Source organism: Convolutriloba macropyga, chromosome 2 (assembly GCF_964194025.1).
Source record: "Convolutriloba macropyga chromosome 2, txConMacr16.3, whole genome shotgun sequence".
Classification (NCBI taxonomy): Eukaryota; Metazoa; Xenacoelomorpha; order Acoela; family Convolutidae; genus Convolutriloba; species Convolutriloba macropyga.
This window is the reverse complement of record NC_134469.1, coordinates 61,893,962-61,908,878: the sequence shown is the minus strand read 5'-3', so window position 1 is coordinate 61,908,878 and position 14,917 is coordinate 61,893,962. Positions and strand designations below refer to the sequence as shown.

Here is a 14,917-nt window from a genome sequence, read left to right as displayed (position 1 = left end):
ATCAGCACTCAATTCGCCAACAAAAGTTACGGAGTCAGTCCCAGATTCACAAACTTATAACAACAATTCAAAACATCCATCTAACTTATCAGATAATCAAATCCAATGTGTCACTGACGAGCTCTTAAAAGCAGGTTTGAGTGGCGGAAAAATAGAGCGGAGCAAAACAATTCTTACTTTCCTAAGCAAATCAAACATTATTACAGTAAATCAAAGCACAGGAAAGCTGCACTGCGAATTAGACGGCAGTGCGTCAACATCAGATCTTCTGGAGTTCCTCGCAAACCTTCAACTTCTAACCAAGAAAATCAGTCAGGACGACCTCAACATTTTAAATTAAAAATTGGGATTCACCTTGTTGCCAATAAAACCGCAAAGGCAGCTGCTACAAACGATATTCAAACAGTTTCTACTACTAATCAACAGCTTCCATAGCTATCGATGTTCTGAATCTTTCTGAGAAGAAAACATTTGCCTGTTCAAGAATCAGAGTTTTATTGGTAATTGCAGGTATCGAAACAAATCCTGGCCCATCTTCGAAGAATGTGGATCATGCAAAAAACTACAAAGAAAAAGCACACAACGACCACTTTTTTATTGCACAATATCTGGCTGGGTTCATTTCATTTGCAGTGGGCGTTCCAATGCTTCTGAATACAACAAAGACACGTTCGCTTGCACGAAATGCAAAAACGAGAGAGTTATATCTACAAAGCTTTCGGAGAACTCAGACTAAAAAAAGCTCATAAGTTTTATACAGAAACGGGGTTTCCCAGCTCATATAGCAGTCTGAACCGTCTATGTGCTGAAACCAGCTTAAGAAGAAAAACAGTAGAAAACTACTTGGCAACAAATTCAACATTCACAAAATTCAAGCAAGCAAGACAAAGATTCCTACGCCTGAAAGTGCAATCGTATAGGATCAATGAAATTTGGTCAATGGATTTAGCTGATATGCAGTCGATTGCGAATGACAACAAGGGAATCAGATATCTGTTGGTTGCAGCAGATACACTAAGTCGCTATTTGCGTGTCGAACCAATGAAAGATAAAAATGCAACAACAACAAAAAGAGCATTCTTAAAAATGTTTAAAACAGTTAGGCGCAAAGCATTTCCTGAGAAAGTCTGGGTTGACGATGGAAAGGAATTTCTTGGAGCGTTCAAAAATTTTTGTAATGCTAATAATATAACTGTTTATCAGACTCATAACGAGAAAAAGGGTGCATTCGCAGAGCGGAACATTCGGTCTCTGAATGCCCTGATTTACAAATACATGAACCAAAGTCACACATCAGAATACATAGATCAGCTGCCGAAATTAGTAAAAGTTATAAACGGGCGCGTAAATAGAGTCACGGGTTTAGCACCACAGAACGTTACGAAAGATCACACCAGTTATCTCGTCTCGCTCAACCTGAACGGCAGAATGCAGAAACCAAAATTTAAAATAGGCGACACAGTTCGAATACGCCGAAAAATAGAAACTTTTCATCGTGGATATAAAATTCAGTTTAGTCACAAAATTTTTCGGATAACAAACATCTCAACAGTTGATCCGCCAACATATCGGATAGTCTCACGACACAAACGAAGAAATTCAGGGAAAATTTTACGAGTCTGAGCTTGTTAAGTTTCTGGAAGAATAATGACAAATCTAACAAACACCTTCACAGTAAATCTCATTTCTAACTCATCAACCGACACTTTTCCCAACAACACCTTGGCAACCTTCACAAATCTACTACCAACAGTGATTGATCTCAACAAATCCAAAGGTATGTGGCAAGTAGCTTTACTGGAGATGTCATGGGCCTCTAAAATTAAAAACGTCACAAATGGCATGATTGAGGTAGAGTATTTTCAAAATGAAGCCACCACTGAAATCGAGGAAGAATCAGATGTTGAGTCATCTCCTATTGAACCGTCCTCAAACACAAATTTATTTGTACCTATTTCACGGAGAAGGCGAAAACCATTAAGACCGCGTGCCAATGGCTCTGCGACACGACCAACCAAAATGAAAATTCCCCAGGGGAACTATCAATCTACAGATACGCTTCTGCAGAAGATCTGCGAAAAAGTTTTCAAATCGAAGGAGCCTGATTCATGGCCTTTTGAGTGGTCAGTCACTTAACACAGTCAATTGTTGAGAGTCAGAGAAAGACGTAGCCACGGTATAGAAAAGGAGCACGAGGATGAGGCAGGCTTCATAACTGCGGATACAAACACCAGTGAGGAAGCAGAAAACTCAACCACAAACAAAACCGAGAAAAGAATCAAAATTGTTTCGCCGGATTTGAAGAACATATTGGGCATTAAGGTGCTTTCCCCCGCATTCAAAGCCAATATATCCCGTAGATATATCTGGAGGACGGCATACAATGTTCGTCTATTGAGACCTTATTCAGGACGAAATTCTCGGTAGCAAATTTACGTCCCTTCTACGAACAGTGGCACTGACAGCAAACACGAACAACCATAGTAACCATGGTGACATTATCAGTTAATCGTTTTCAAACCTGCAATGGAAGACAGTTGTCAAGTCATCCTTTCAATCGTTATCAATAACGCTAAGAGACGAAACAGGCCAGTTAATTCCCTTTCTTTCCATTGGCCGGACTTGTCTGACATTGATTTTTCGACTGAGTCAATAGAACTATTCATTCGATAAACAATCACCGAGACAATCAGTCTATGAAGCAAGCAAGCAAGCAAGCAAGCAATTCGATTTTCATACATCGAAAGAACACTTTTTTTATTTGACACAACTTCTCAGTCAAGCACAAACTGTAAAATTCAACAAATGGACACCCACTACGAAGCTCAGATTGGGTTCAGCAACAACGTACAAGCGCATGGAGGACCAGCTTGACAATTTGGATCGGGAGCAGCGGGACTTGGAGCGCTTGCTGTACGGGTTGGGCGGTGCGCTCTACCCCTGGTTAAAAAGTATGCTTTACCCTTGGCAAAGAAGCTCGGAAGGAACTTAGTAACAGCAGCAATACCAGAAATTGGACAAATAATTGCAGGTAAAAAGAAAATCAAAAAGGCAGCAAAAGATTCACAGTAAAACGATCAATCTCTAAAAGCATTGAGCAATCGATAAAACCGGGCGCCACGGCGCGCGGGCCGTCCGGCGCGTCGCGGAACAGAGCGGCGCAGCACTCGCGCCCGGGCGCGCCGCGATCGGCGGGGCGGGGGGCTCAGCCCCGAGCGAGTAAGATGCTAGTGAGCAAACAAGACAAAGCGTTATCAGCAGGAAATTAAAGCAGAAAGCGGAAAACCACTACAACCATCAGTTCGACAAAATTACCTACCAAACGCAGTCGGTCAGAAACTTTATCTAACATCAAGTACTACTAGCACCATTACTAACACAACAAAAGCAGCCTTCGAATTAAAATGACAACGCAGTCTTCAAGTTTTGAATTCAAAAGCCTTGCAGACGATATCGCAAATCCCGTCACCCATACAGCTTTGGACCTTTTTGAAAAATCAAGCGTGTTGATAAATTACGAAAGCGGTCATGATCAGGAGGTTTTCCCACAAACTGGTCCACGAGGGCCAACATTAGATTTTGTTATAAGTGGTGATCAAAGAAACTGTATCGACATGAACTATATTCACTTCGCTGTGCAAGCAGCAATCTATAGATGGCAACGAAAAGATAAAACCAAGCGATGGAGAAGCGGTCGTTTTTACCCACAACACATTACATAGTCTATTTTCCCAAATTGAAGTTTATTTGAACGGGATTCTGGTTGCTGACAGCAACAATACGTACCATCATCGAGCATTTCTAGAGACCGAACTTACAACAAATAGTGATAGTAAAGAATCCTTGGCTATTTGCCACGGCTACAAATTTGATTCATCAATAGCAGATGGCGACAAAGGCAAATGGTTCACGGACAGATTAGAAAACACGATGAAAACAAACTACATCACTGACCTATATGGTGCACTGTATGTGGACTTTTTCACCTGCAAAAAATTACTGATACCAGAAGTCGAACATCGAATAAAACTCTATCGTGCCAGTAATGAGATTAGCTTAATATCTCCTGATACTGAAGGATTTACAGCGATAATAGAAAAAGCATCTCTATTCGTTCGCAAAATAACACTTACAGAGTCAGTGCGGCTCTCTATTGAGCGAGCTCTCACAAAAGCTCCCGCCCGCTACCCCTATATAGAATCTCTGTGTAAAAGTTTCATCATTCAAGCAGGACAGAATTCATTCATAAAAGAATCGATCTTCGCAACTGAATCCATACGACGCTTGACACTCTGCATGGTCCCAAACGCCCAATTCAGAGGATCATTGACGACTAATCCCTTTGACTACCAAAAATTTGATTTAAAACGTATTGAAATCTTGAGAGGCAACGGCTTGCCCATATCAGGGACTCCAATCGATACAGAACACAACACCCGACTATATTACAAGAAGGCTTCCAGAACGGAGGAAATAAAATAAGTCTCGAAAATTTTCAAGACAAGTTTATTGCTACTTTTGATTTAACTTCATCCCAGGAAGCATCCAAAAACCTTACCCTGTTCCCAGAGCTCACGGGAGCACCAATTACTCTCAAATTATTATTTTCAGAAGCACTTCTCGAGGCTGTCGAACTATTCTTAGTTGGTGAACGATTCAGTCAAATTTTTGTCGATGGAAAACGAAACGTTGCCAAGAATCAAACCATTTTGAATGGATAATATTACCATAAAAAAAATTGTCAGCAATTTAGTTTATTGAAGTTCGCTTTTTCTGGAGTGTGGAGCGCGGATAATTTACCTCGACTCAAAGTCAGCAACAAAATACGATTTCAAGTTGTCAATACTTCGCCAAGAAATTCACCAGGAACTCATTGGATATTTGTCATATCTTTTCCTCTACTCTTTCGTACCAACACATATATTAGACATCGTTTTTCAAACATAGTGATTTGGAACAGTCTTGATATATCTCTCAGTTACTTTGATATTCTGCATAGTCGAATTAATGAGCTGTATTCCGACAAGTGCTTATATGAAGTATTATCAATTGTTTCGTCTCCACCAATTCAATCAAAATCCTCCAACCTATGCGGACTCTACTGCATTTATACTGCGCTTATAGCAAACAGTCATTATTTTGAGCAAAACAAAACTTGCTTGCAAAATTGTTATCGGATGCTAGATCCTCAAGTTCATCAAAATTGCTTTCTGATGCACTACACTCCCTAGCTTCGTCATCAATAAAAGGATTACGATTCCTGAGCCCCGCTTCTGAAACGCTTTCCATATCACTTAGATCACTCCATTGAACCACTGGCTCACTGTCATCAATCTCGCGGTGAAAGAAGCCTGGGTCAGGGGGAACTGAAACAAGCAAAACAAGATGAGACAGAATATTATTATGAAGAAAGTAACCCCGATATCGCATAACAAAAACAATAACCAAAAGAAACTGGAGAAGACGCAAAGCTACTATTGTTGGGTGCTGTAACAGAAGACTGAGATTGCTCTTCATCTGGACGGCTCTCGCTCTCACTGTCACTGCTTAGAGTTTCTCTCTCAGAAAACACAAATTCATCTTTTGGCTGCTCTTGAAGTAAACTAAAATGTCCATGTGGCAGAGTGCTGATACCATCGGACTGAATGAACCTCTTGTCATCAAAGCAGCTCAGCGCGACCTTGTTAGTAGTTGAAACTTTGATCTGGTGGTTGTCAGAGTGAATTCGGGTCATTGCCGCTCTACTACTTTTTCCAGACTCCAGACAACCCAAGTATTTGTCATGATGAAGAGTCTTTTTCACACTCTTTTGAACTCCTTTCGCACTCTGCTTGGCTCCACTTTTAAATTTGATGCTGTACATCTTTGATCGGAGTATGACACATTCCTCCAAAACCTCACCATTAAGTTCATCAGACATATTCAACGGAACTTTCTTATTGATCGGATCGTACAATGGATGATCAGTGGGGTAGTCACTGAGATCTAAAAGGTGCTTAAATTTTTTCATATCTTCGTACAAGTCAACGGTTTCTATTCGATATAACAAAGAATCAGTGTCCTTATAGGTGACACAAATTCTCTCACCATAGCGAGGTTTCATTTCATTATAATGAAAATTGTACAAGGCCAGTTTCGATAAGTCAAGTATAGCTGCGCCAACAGGAGTCGGTTTATCCCATTTAATTTTTGGAATCGAAGAGTAAACAGAATATAAATCATCGTTCATAATCTGGAACGCTTTAAAAGTTGGTTTTGCCGTTAGTTTTTGAGCCTGAGACTCGTTTGACACAAACTGAATATTTCTTCTGTTACGTTTATTTTCCATTGTCTTGCCAAAACAAGCATTGGAGATTAATTTGTAGAAGTTTTTTTCAAAAGCAGTGGCTGCTTTTTTTCGCATTTCAGTGTTTTTTTCGATATAAGGGGAAAGCCAATTGGACTGATTGAATTGAAGTACGCGATGAACTGCTGTTACCAGGAGACCCTGACCGCAATAAAATTTCAGGTTCTCAATATGACAAACGTAGCGCTTTTTGTCAAACAGAGTCTCAACAAGCTTTGGCACGGGCGCACGATTTCTCGCTAGTTTTCTTCTATAAGGAGAAAGCCAGTCATCTTTGATAAAAAGTTTTTCGGGTGCGAGAGGAAAGTCGTAATGTTCATCATGAATACAAGAAGGATAACTGAGATCAACTTCAACAAAATCAAACGCTACTGTCTGCATCATACTTTCTTAATAACTCCTGTATAGAATTACACTCTAACCATCGATAGCCATCTTTGGGCAGTTTTTTCATCATTATTCCTGCGTATAGATAGGTAACGTCAAAAAAAGCACCAAATACAGATTTCTCAGCAGGATTAAAACTACTGAGGTACTTATTGTTCGCTTTGAAGTGACGGAGAGCTCCGACACCACTAAGACCACCGCGGATTGCCTTTTCACAAAACAGGAGCATGTCAATGTCATCTACTAAACTTAAACCTACGCCAGTTGTTACCAGCATAGCATCCCAGCTCAAATTTGGAGCACTGTAAAAGTAAGCAGGATCTAACCAGTAAACTGAAATACAAACTGTTCTGAACAACTCAAAAACATCTGCCAACAAATAAACATCAATTTGTAAATAGGCATCGTGGTAATCACCAAAATTTGAACAGTCAAACAATTTGTACATTTCAACAGCTTGCTCGTACATTTCGGGAGAAACGTCTATTGTACCGGATAAAGTGTTTCTCCACTCCTCACCATGCTCTGGTAAGGGAGCAAAAAATGAATAAGGGAATATGCCTTTTGCCCTAATTTTTCTAAACTCTGAGTCAGTAAACTCTTGGAATCGATAGCGAAGAAGCTTTAGGTCAGAGTCTTGAAGAGTGTTGGCAAGAGCATCAAGAGAATCGGCCATAAAATTTATGCTATCAAGAAAACGAATTTCATGTCGAATTTGTTTCGCCACACCAACTTTGTTAATGTAAGAACGAACGGGAACGTGAACCGAGAAAGATATAAAAGTCTCCTCTGTTCTCCAAATAGCTGAAAGCTGTTCATTTTCTTCAAGCTTGAGATACTTGACAATGTGATGAGCATCATAGCGCGACAGGTTCTGAAAATAAACCGGAAGAAAAGATCCTACGGTCACTTTTAAATTGCACGAACTGTGCGCAACACCAAAAACTTTCCCTGTAACATGGCAATGATGGGCAACTTTTTCTTCTGACATTTCTGAAAACTCGTCTATAAAGTTTTTATGGCAAATGCAGCAGGGCGAAGTCCAATCTTCAATCATTTTTTGTCTCTTAGACTGTGACATGGAGAGATAGCGATATCTCTGACGCTCCTTGTCGGCCCATTTCACCCAAGATCTCAAAGCGTCCATTAGGATAGAAATACAATCGTCACCACGATAAAACTTTTCTATTTTGACATGCGAATAGCACACATCCACGAGAACAGCACCAAAGCTGCAGGGATTCTGGTATTCAACAACTGTTGTCGACGCTCCGTCCTTATTGAGGCCATTCTGCATTTGTTCGGCAGCTAGAAAATCTTCCGTTCTAACATCAAATGCTTCCAGGTCAGCGTAAACAACAAACGGGCACTTGAAAGTTTTATGCTAGTTTTTGAAAGTAATTGTGGTTCCTTTCGGTGCCATTTCAATGATTTGCGGCTGCTCAGATGAGCATAAGGACTTATGCAGGATAAATTTATCACGCGCAATACTTTGAAGGCAAACTTCGCAAAATTTGCGTGCATTATTTTTGGAGTTAGCTGTGTTCGGAGTTTGCAAGAGAATTTTTAATAGGCGGTCTAGGTTTTTAATTAAGCAATAATGCCAACTAATTTCATCTGACAACAGCAATAGATGAACTCTTCGAGCAACACCAGCGTATTTAGTTAAAAAAAAACAGGGTAAATTTTGCGCTGTTCGAAGGCGTAAACATTTACTTTAAGATGATTATCCTTCAAATTTAGGAATGTCGGATAAGGCCAGAGGCATTTTACGAGGATTGTAAATAAGAGAACTCAAATTATTCTTGTAACTCTGCGGCCGTTCTTGATATTGTTTAACCGGAAAAAGAAAAGCAAGGACTGAATAAATGAAACAGAGGTTGTCCTTCAAATTTCTAATATTGAGCAAGGATTTTCTCTGATTTTCTAAAACACTGGGCGTCGGTATGAAGGAACCAGCACGAAGTGGAACATGCTTTGAGAATTTGATCTCAACCATATTTAACTTTTCGATAACCCAACCACTGCCAGCTGTGCAAAAAATACATTAATTTTAGTAAGTAACTTATCAACATGAGCAAAGTACTCATCTGTAGTCAAACAAGTGGTGACAGTCTCCATGGGACTGTGAAAAAACGAGAGTGTACTTTCATCGAGTAAAGGCTCCGAAAACTTCACTTCAATACATAGTCCTACTTTGGCGGAAAAAATTTCGGTTAAACGGTTGGTAATGAAGTTTCTAATCGTAACCTCGTTTGTTACTAAAAACTCGAAAGGATAAAAAACTTGGTCACCAACAATTTTTAGGCGATCTGTTTGAAAGTGTCCCCTTATTGCCTTTCTGTCTCTCTCTATCACAAACTCTGCTCCTTCATCTCCCGGCAAGGCAGAGCTGGCACTTCCTAAAAACAGAACGTTCCGTCCTGGAGTGTAGTCTCCAAGACGCCTCAGTTCCAAAAAAAATTTGACAGGTATTGCACCGAAGGGTCCTGGAAAATTTGTGAATGTTCTTCAGATGGCGAACTAAATTCTTTGCTAAAGTGAACGTCACTGTGCAGTGCCCACATCTGAAGTTGGTGTCGGGTAAGTTTGAGTGCTTTTGCTCTCGATGCACAGCGACATCTCTCCTGTTCGTGAAAGTCTCATTGCAGAAGCTACAGGAGATCATGAGTAGAACCTATTAAAATGAACAAACGTGAAAAATTTGGACATAAATTATCCCTTAGTGATGCAAATTTTTCAAAATTAACTCACTCTTAAAACAATTTGGCCTTAGCCCTTCAACCAAATCATTCAAAATTATAAGAGCATATTCATTTTGACGAATGAGAAAAGGGGCAAAAATTAACCACTGTAATGCATTGCTTAGAAGCAACTATAGAAGCGAAAACCCGAAATCGACTCATTGAATTTCATTTTGTCTACAAATTGATCGTCAGTTAAATCGGCCCGTGCATATTCATCAGTAGAAAGAAATTTGGGCATAAATTAACCAGTAAATTCATCCCCAATAATTTTGAAACAAAAATTGGTCCATATTGAAATCGACCCGTGCATATTAATCAGTGAAAGAAAAAATAGGGCATGAATTAACCCCCGAAGTGTCCTTTCTCAATTGAGTGGAAAAAAATGATGCACAATGAAGAATGAAGAAAAAATTTAGCAAGGTTGATCATGAAATAACCCCAGAAAACTTTCTTATTTAGCTAATTGGGGCAAGAATTAACCCCTTTTAGATAATTCTATCTTTTTTTATTTAGATGCATCGTAACATTGAATCGACAAAATCGACCCACTGCGAAGTTCGATAGTTCACATTTAGCAGATCTAGAAAAAAACTGGGCATAAATTAACCCCTAGGGCTTTCCTCTAATGTGAAAAAGTAGACAAAACCTGTTGCACAAACTTTATAAATGGCAATAAATTAACCCCTATAAAACACTCTTTCAGCAAATTTGAGCATAAGTTAACTCCTGGAAGCTATTTTTCTTAATTTCAAAGCAAGAGAAAGTTGCAGAAACAACAGGAGTGGAAGAAAATTGGGCATAAATTCACCCCGAAGTGTCCTTTCTAATTTGGGAACACAAAGGAGAAAAATTGAGCAAGGTCGTTCATGAATTAACCCCAGAGAACTCCTTGTTATTAAGCTAAATCGGGCAAGAATTAACCCTTTTATAGTTCTGGCATTTTTGAATTAGATGTAAAAATTTGAACCAGCTTATATTCAGTTTATATTTAGCAGCTCTAGAAAATGGGCATAAATTAACCCCTAGGGCTTTTCTCTAATTTGAAAAAGTAAGCAAAAACTGTTGCACAAATTTTATAAATTTCAGCGAATTTGGCAATAATTAACCCCTATCAAACATTGTCTTTCAGCAAATTTGAGCATAAGTTAACCCCTGAAAACCGTTTCTTGAAACTTCAAAGAGGAAAAATTTTGCAGAAAGAACATGAGAGGAACAAAAATTGGGCATAAATTATCCCCCAATTGTGCTCTTTCGTGAATCCAACCACTAATAAAAAGTTGTTAAAAAAAGTGCAACAGTTATTTTGAGCATATACTAACCCAGAATGCTTGATAATTCAACATACCGTTGAAGAATTCCGTGCTAGAAGGAGAGAGCTGATGAAGTTCCAATTTGAAACCACCGCCACAAGATAGCTCGAAGGGTCCCTCAATTCTGTTTACCAATTTTGGTGAGAATAATTTCAGATGAAGATTGAAGAAAGCTTTCTCCGTTTAATAACTTTAAGAAAATGATCCAACAATTTAACAAAACAGTGCCGCTCTTATCTTTGTTAGCTAACTAACCATCACGCAAAAGAAACTAACTATCCGATAAAGATCTTGGAAATTTCTTTTCTTTACCGCACAAAAGCGCCTGAACAAAACCGAATAAGGAAAATGTTACGCAACACAGTTCTCTGATAGAGACCGTGAATTGTGATTTCATCGAATTTTGCTTAATCTTGTAAAGATAGGCTGTATAAAAACCCACAAAATTCGATCGCTAAACTATCCTCAAAATTTGAACTTACAAAGTTAAGAGCAGCAATCAAATTACAAACGAGATGTCGGGATATCTGTTTGAGTACAAAACTTCAACGCGTTTTGTCCGAGTTCGACGGGAGGACAACACTGAGGGCTCAATGATGGAGATCACGCTCTATAAATTTTACAACGGAGAAAGGTTTCTTTATCAGACACTGACTCTCCCAGAGCAACATTTCAAGGACTTGCTCAATTCAATATGGTTCGAATCAGACCTGATGCGAGTCCTAACGGAGGGAAAAATCAACGCCGAGGGAAGAACTATTGTTCACATTGAAGCGTGTGAGAGAATGCGTCTCGACTCGAAGAACTGCGAGGTCATCAGAGATATCAAAGGTAGTATAAAACATTTTATATTTAGAATTAGTACTAAGAATAAATTCGGAAAAGCGAAAGATTAAAATTAATAACGTTATGTTATGTTCACGTTTCCATTTAAACTTTGAAAACAAATACTTAGCCTAGGAAAGGGAGCAATTCTTGAAGGCTTAAAGCTGTAGTTAATTACAAAAGCATATGATAGTATGTGTATGTTTAGATACCGACCGAGTCTACTACAGGCTGTCGATGAAATACTTTGACCCTGATGACCTCATGCTCTCAGTCTTCTTCCATATAAAGAAAGTCCAAAATCAGGGAGAGATGTGGGAGCTCAAGTATGTTGCCCTGGGACTTCGTGAATTCGCCGCACTCATTGTGTACAACAAAGAAAAACAGAGACTAACAGTGAAGCGGGTTAAAGCCGTTGCTACAGTTAAACCTACGAAACAACTGAAGATAACGTCTACAAAGTCAATTCAGCCCGAGGAAGAAAATGACGTTATCGTTTTACCCTCGGATGAGGAAAACTATTAAACCGTTTAAGAAACTTTATTTCATATAATTTGTAATCATTTGATAATTCTGTACACGGGAATGTTTTGGTTCAAGTTCAAAATTTAAATCTTCTAAAACACCTTTCTCATTGATCGCAGAGTCAGTAAGATTATCAGTTTAACAGACAGTCACAAAATATAACAAAGCCATAACACAGGACTAAGCTTACCTGAAAACAGCAAACAGCCACATTTCAATTTGATGATAAAAATTGAATCTAAAACTTTGATCAAAACATCGATAAAAATACGTTCCAAGAAAGAGTTTGGTAAGAATCGGTCAAAACCATACCTAAATGTAGTTAAAATCAATCTAACAAACGTACCTAAGGCACAATCTCTCATGACTATTAATTATTGAACCAACTTTGGGTGTTTGCCATATGTCAAAAGCAACGATAAAAGCGCTGAAGAATAACTAAACATGAATTCGGATCCTGAATAAAAATACATCTGTAACACAAAAATCATGTTCCCTTGGTTCAGTGCTTACGGCAGCTTCTAAAAAAAAGATATAATAAAAATACATCAGAAGTAGTTTCGAGACTAAGAAGTGGCGGGATCCTTTTTCTGTGCGGTAGACCCCCCGTTTCTCACTACTGCTATTGAAAAACAGTTGCATCAAAGTCAATGAAACACGCCAATAAAACAGGAATTCTTCAGCAACTATTCCGCTGAGACTAGCCGGTAGGACAAAACGGTCATAATCCATAACTCGAAAACAAGTCGTTATCAAAGTCGTTGAAACCTGCAGCTTTGAAACTAGATAAACTCAAACAAGCCTAATGAAAAAGCCTCAAAGAAAGCTGATTAATGAAAATAATTGACAGAAAAAAACTCCAAAAATCCAAAAGGGGCAATAATTTTTAGAGCAAGTAGTTTCGAAGTAGTGAAAAGTGTTTAATGCGGAAAAACGTTTAAAAATCAAAATGGAATACAAACCAAAACGCGCTAATTTTTCGAAATGAATTCGTGTCAATGTCGTAAATAACCAATAATTTAAAATCTGATGAGTAAATTAATTTGAACAAAACTCAATTGAGGCCTATCATTGATGAGATAAAATAAAACAAAAAACTGATTAAAACCCAAAAAAAAAATCATTTATTCATGAAAAGAAATAGCGCCCAAGTCCTTCTTGAAAAATCTTATTGATTGGTTGAACAGTGCAACTATATATTGCCGTTAAAAAGTATTCGTAATGAGAATAAAAAAAACAGCGAAAACAGAAGCCAAATTCCCGCACGTGAAAAAACTCGCTCTCAAATCCTCTAACTTCACTTTAAAAAGAACCTTAAAAAAATCACGCCTTAACTTCCCAATTTTTGCTCCATTTAAATCAGAAAATACACAAATTCACGCAAAAACAGTTCGAAAACAAACGATGTCTCAGTCAATGAAAAAGTTGAACTTCAAGCAAAAGTAATTGACACAATCACGCCGCACTAGAAAGCCAGTGAGAAATTTTTTTGAGAGTCAGCGACAAGACCACAAGAAAAACAAAAAAAACGCAAGACTGAAAAAAACAGCTTTCAATTTTTCAGTACAAAAGTCACCGAAATCATTTTTACTAGCAGTAAAGGAGAACTGTCACTATTGAGAAGTGATTAGAGAAAAAAGTACAAAAAATACTTGCGAAACTCACCTATATTCTTGAAAACGGACAGCGTATAATTCAAAGAAAGCAATACCTAAGACCTCTAATGATTAAGTCAATTCATTTATGCATACTTAGCAACTGATGAGACCTGTTATTAAGGAAACTACGAGATAACACAACAAAGTGACAAAAACTCGAAGTGTCAAAGACAACAATCAATAGCTTTACAATGAAAACATTCGATAAAATAAATCTCTATTAGGAACCTATCAGATATGTCCCTATTGCGATTAAATGAAACCGCAAAAATCTTAAAAACACAAAAAAAACTTTAAAAAATTTTGAGAACGAATAGTGTGTAAGCCGCTAGCTATGAACTCAAACCATTAATTAGGTTCATTCATGTCTCATTGGCAACCAACAAGACCTGTTATTAATGATACAAGCTGATATGACATGCTCAATATTTAAAAATGGCGCGAAATCCAAATAATCACAAATATGTTATGACTACAGAAGCCTAACAAACCATAGCTGCCCATTGATGAACTCGAGCGATTGCAAATAGGCACAATAAAAACACAGATTTATCACTCTAATAGCGCTCCAGAGAAGAAATTCCAAGAAAAGAAGTCAGATTAACGCACGAGAAACAAATCCCTCGGAAGAACTGAAAATTGCTCAAACACCAATTTTTCACTCCACATTGAAGAGAGTTTGAAGAAAATCACGCCTCAGACCTACTCAATTTTTCCCTCCCATTACTTCGTCAGCCTGACTAGAATCTCTAATTTGATTGACGTGAATTTGATTGACTTGATTGACAAGAAAAACAAAAAACAGATCATAACAGTTCTGTGTGAACAGATCTTAAAAAACAGCACACCAGTACAGCAAACAGCACGCCAAACACCACCGAAAAAGGAGAGCGCCTAAATAATAGCCGTTGAAAAGAGTGACCTTAGAGTTTATTATATACCACTAGAACCACTAACAAAATTTAAAGTGGGAAAAATCAAACCAATTTCGGCTTACTTTTCATTTTACTGTTAGTAGGAAACTGCCACCACTTGATTTCAGCTGCTAACACTTGTGAATAAAAGAAATTTGGATCACGCAAAGTGAAGAAGTCAAGGGCGCACAAGCTACTCGAAAAG

General features: G+C 38.3%; 1 protein-coding gene across 2 annotated transcripts in view; it reads right to left on the bottom strand.

The window, feature by feature from the left end:
- Positions 1 to 14,917, bottom strand: part of LOC142334580 (band 3 anion transport protein-like) — a 261,810-nt gene that overhangs the window by 208,544 nt on the left and 38,349 nt on the right. The gene's annotated exons all lie outside the window — the stretch shown is intronic.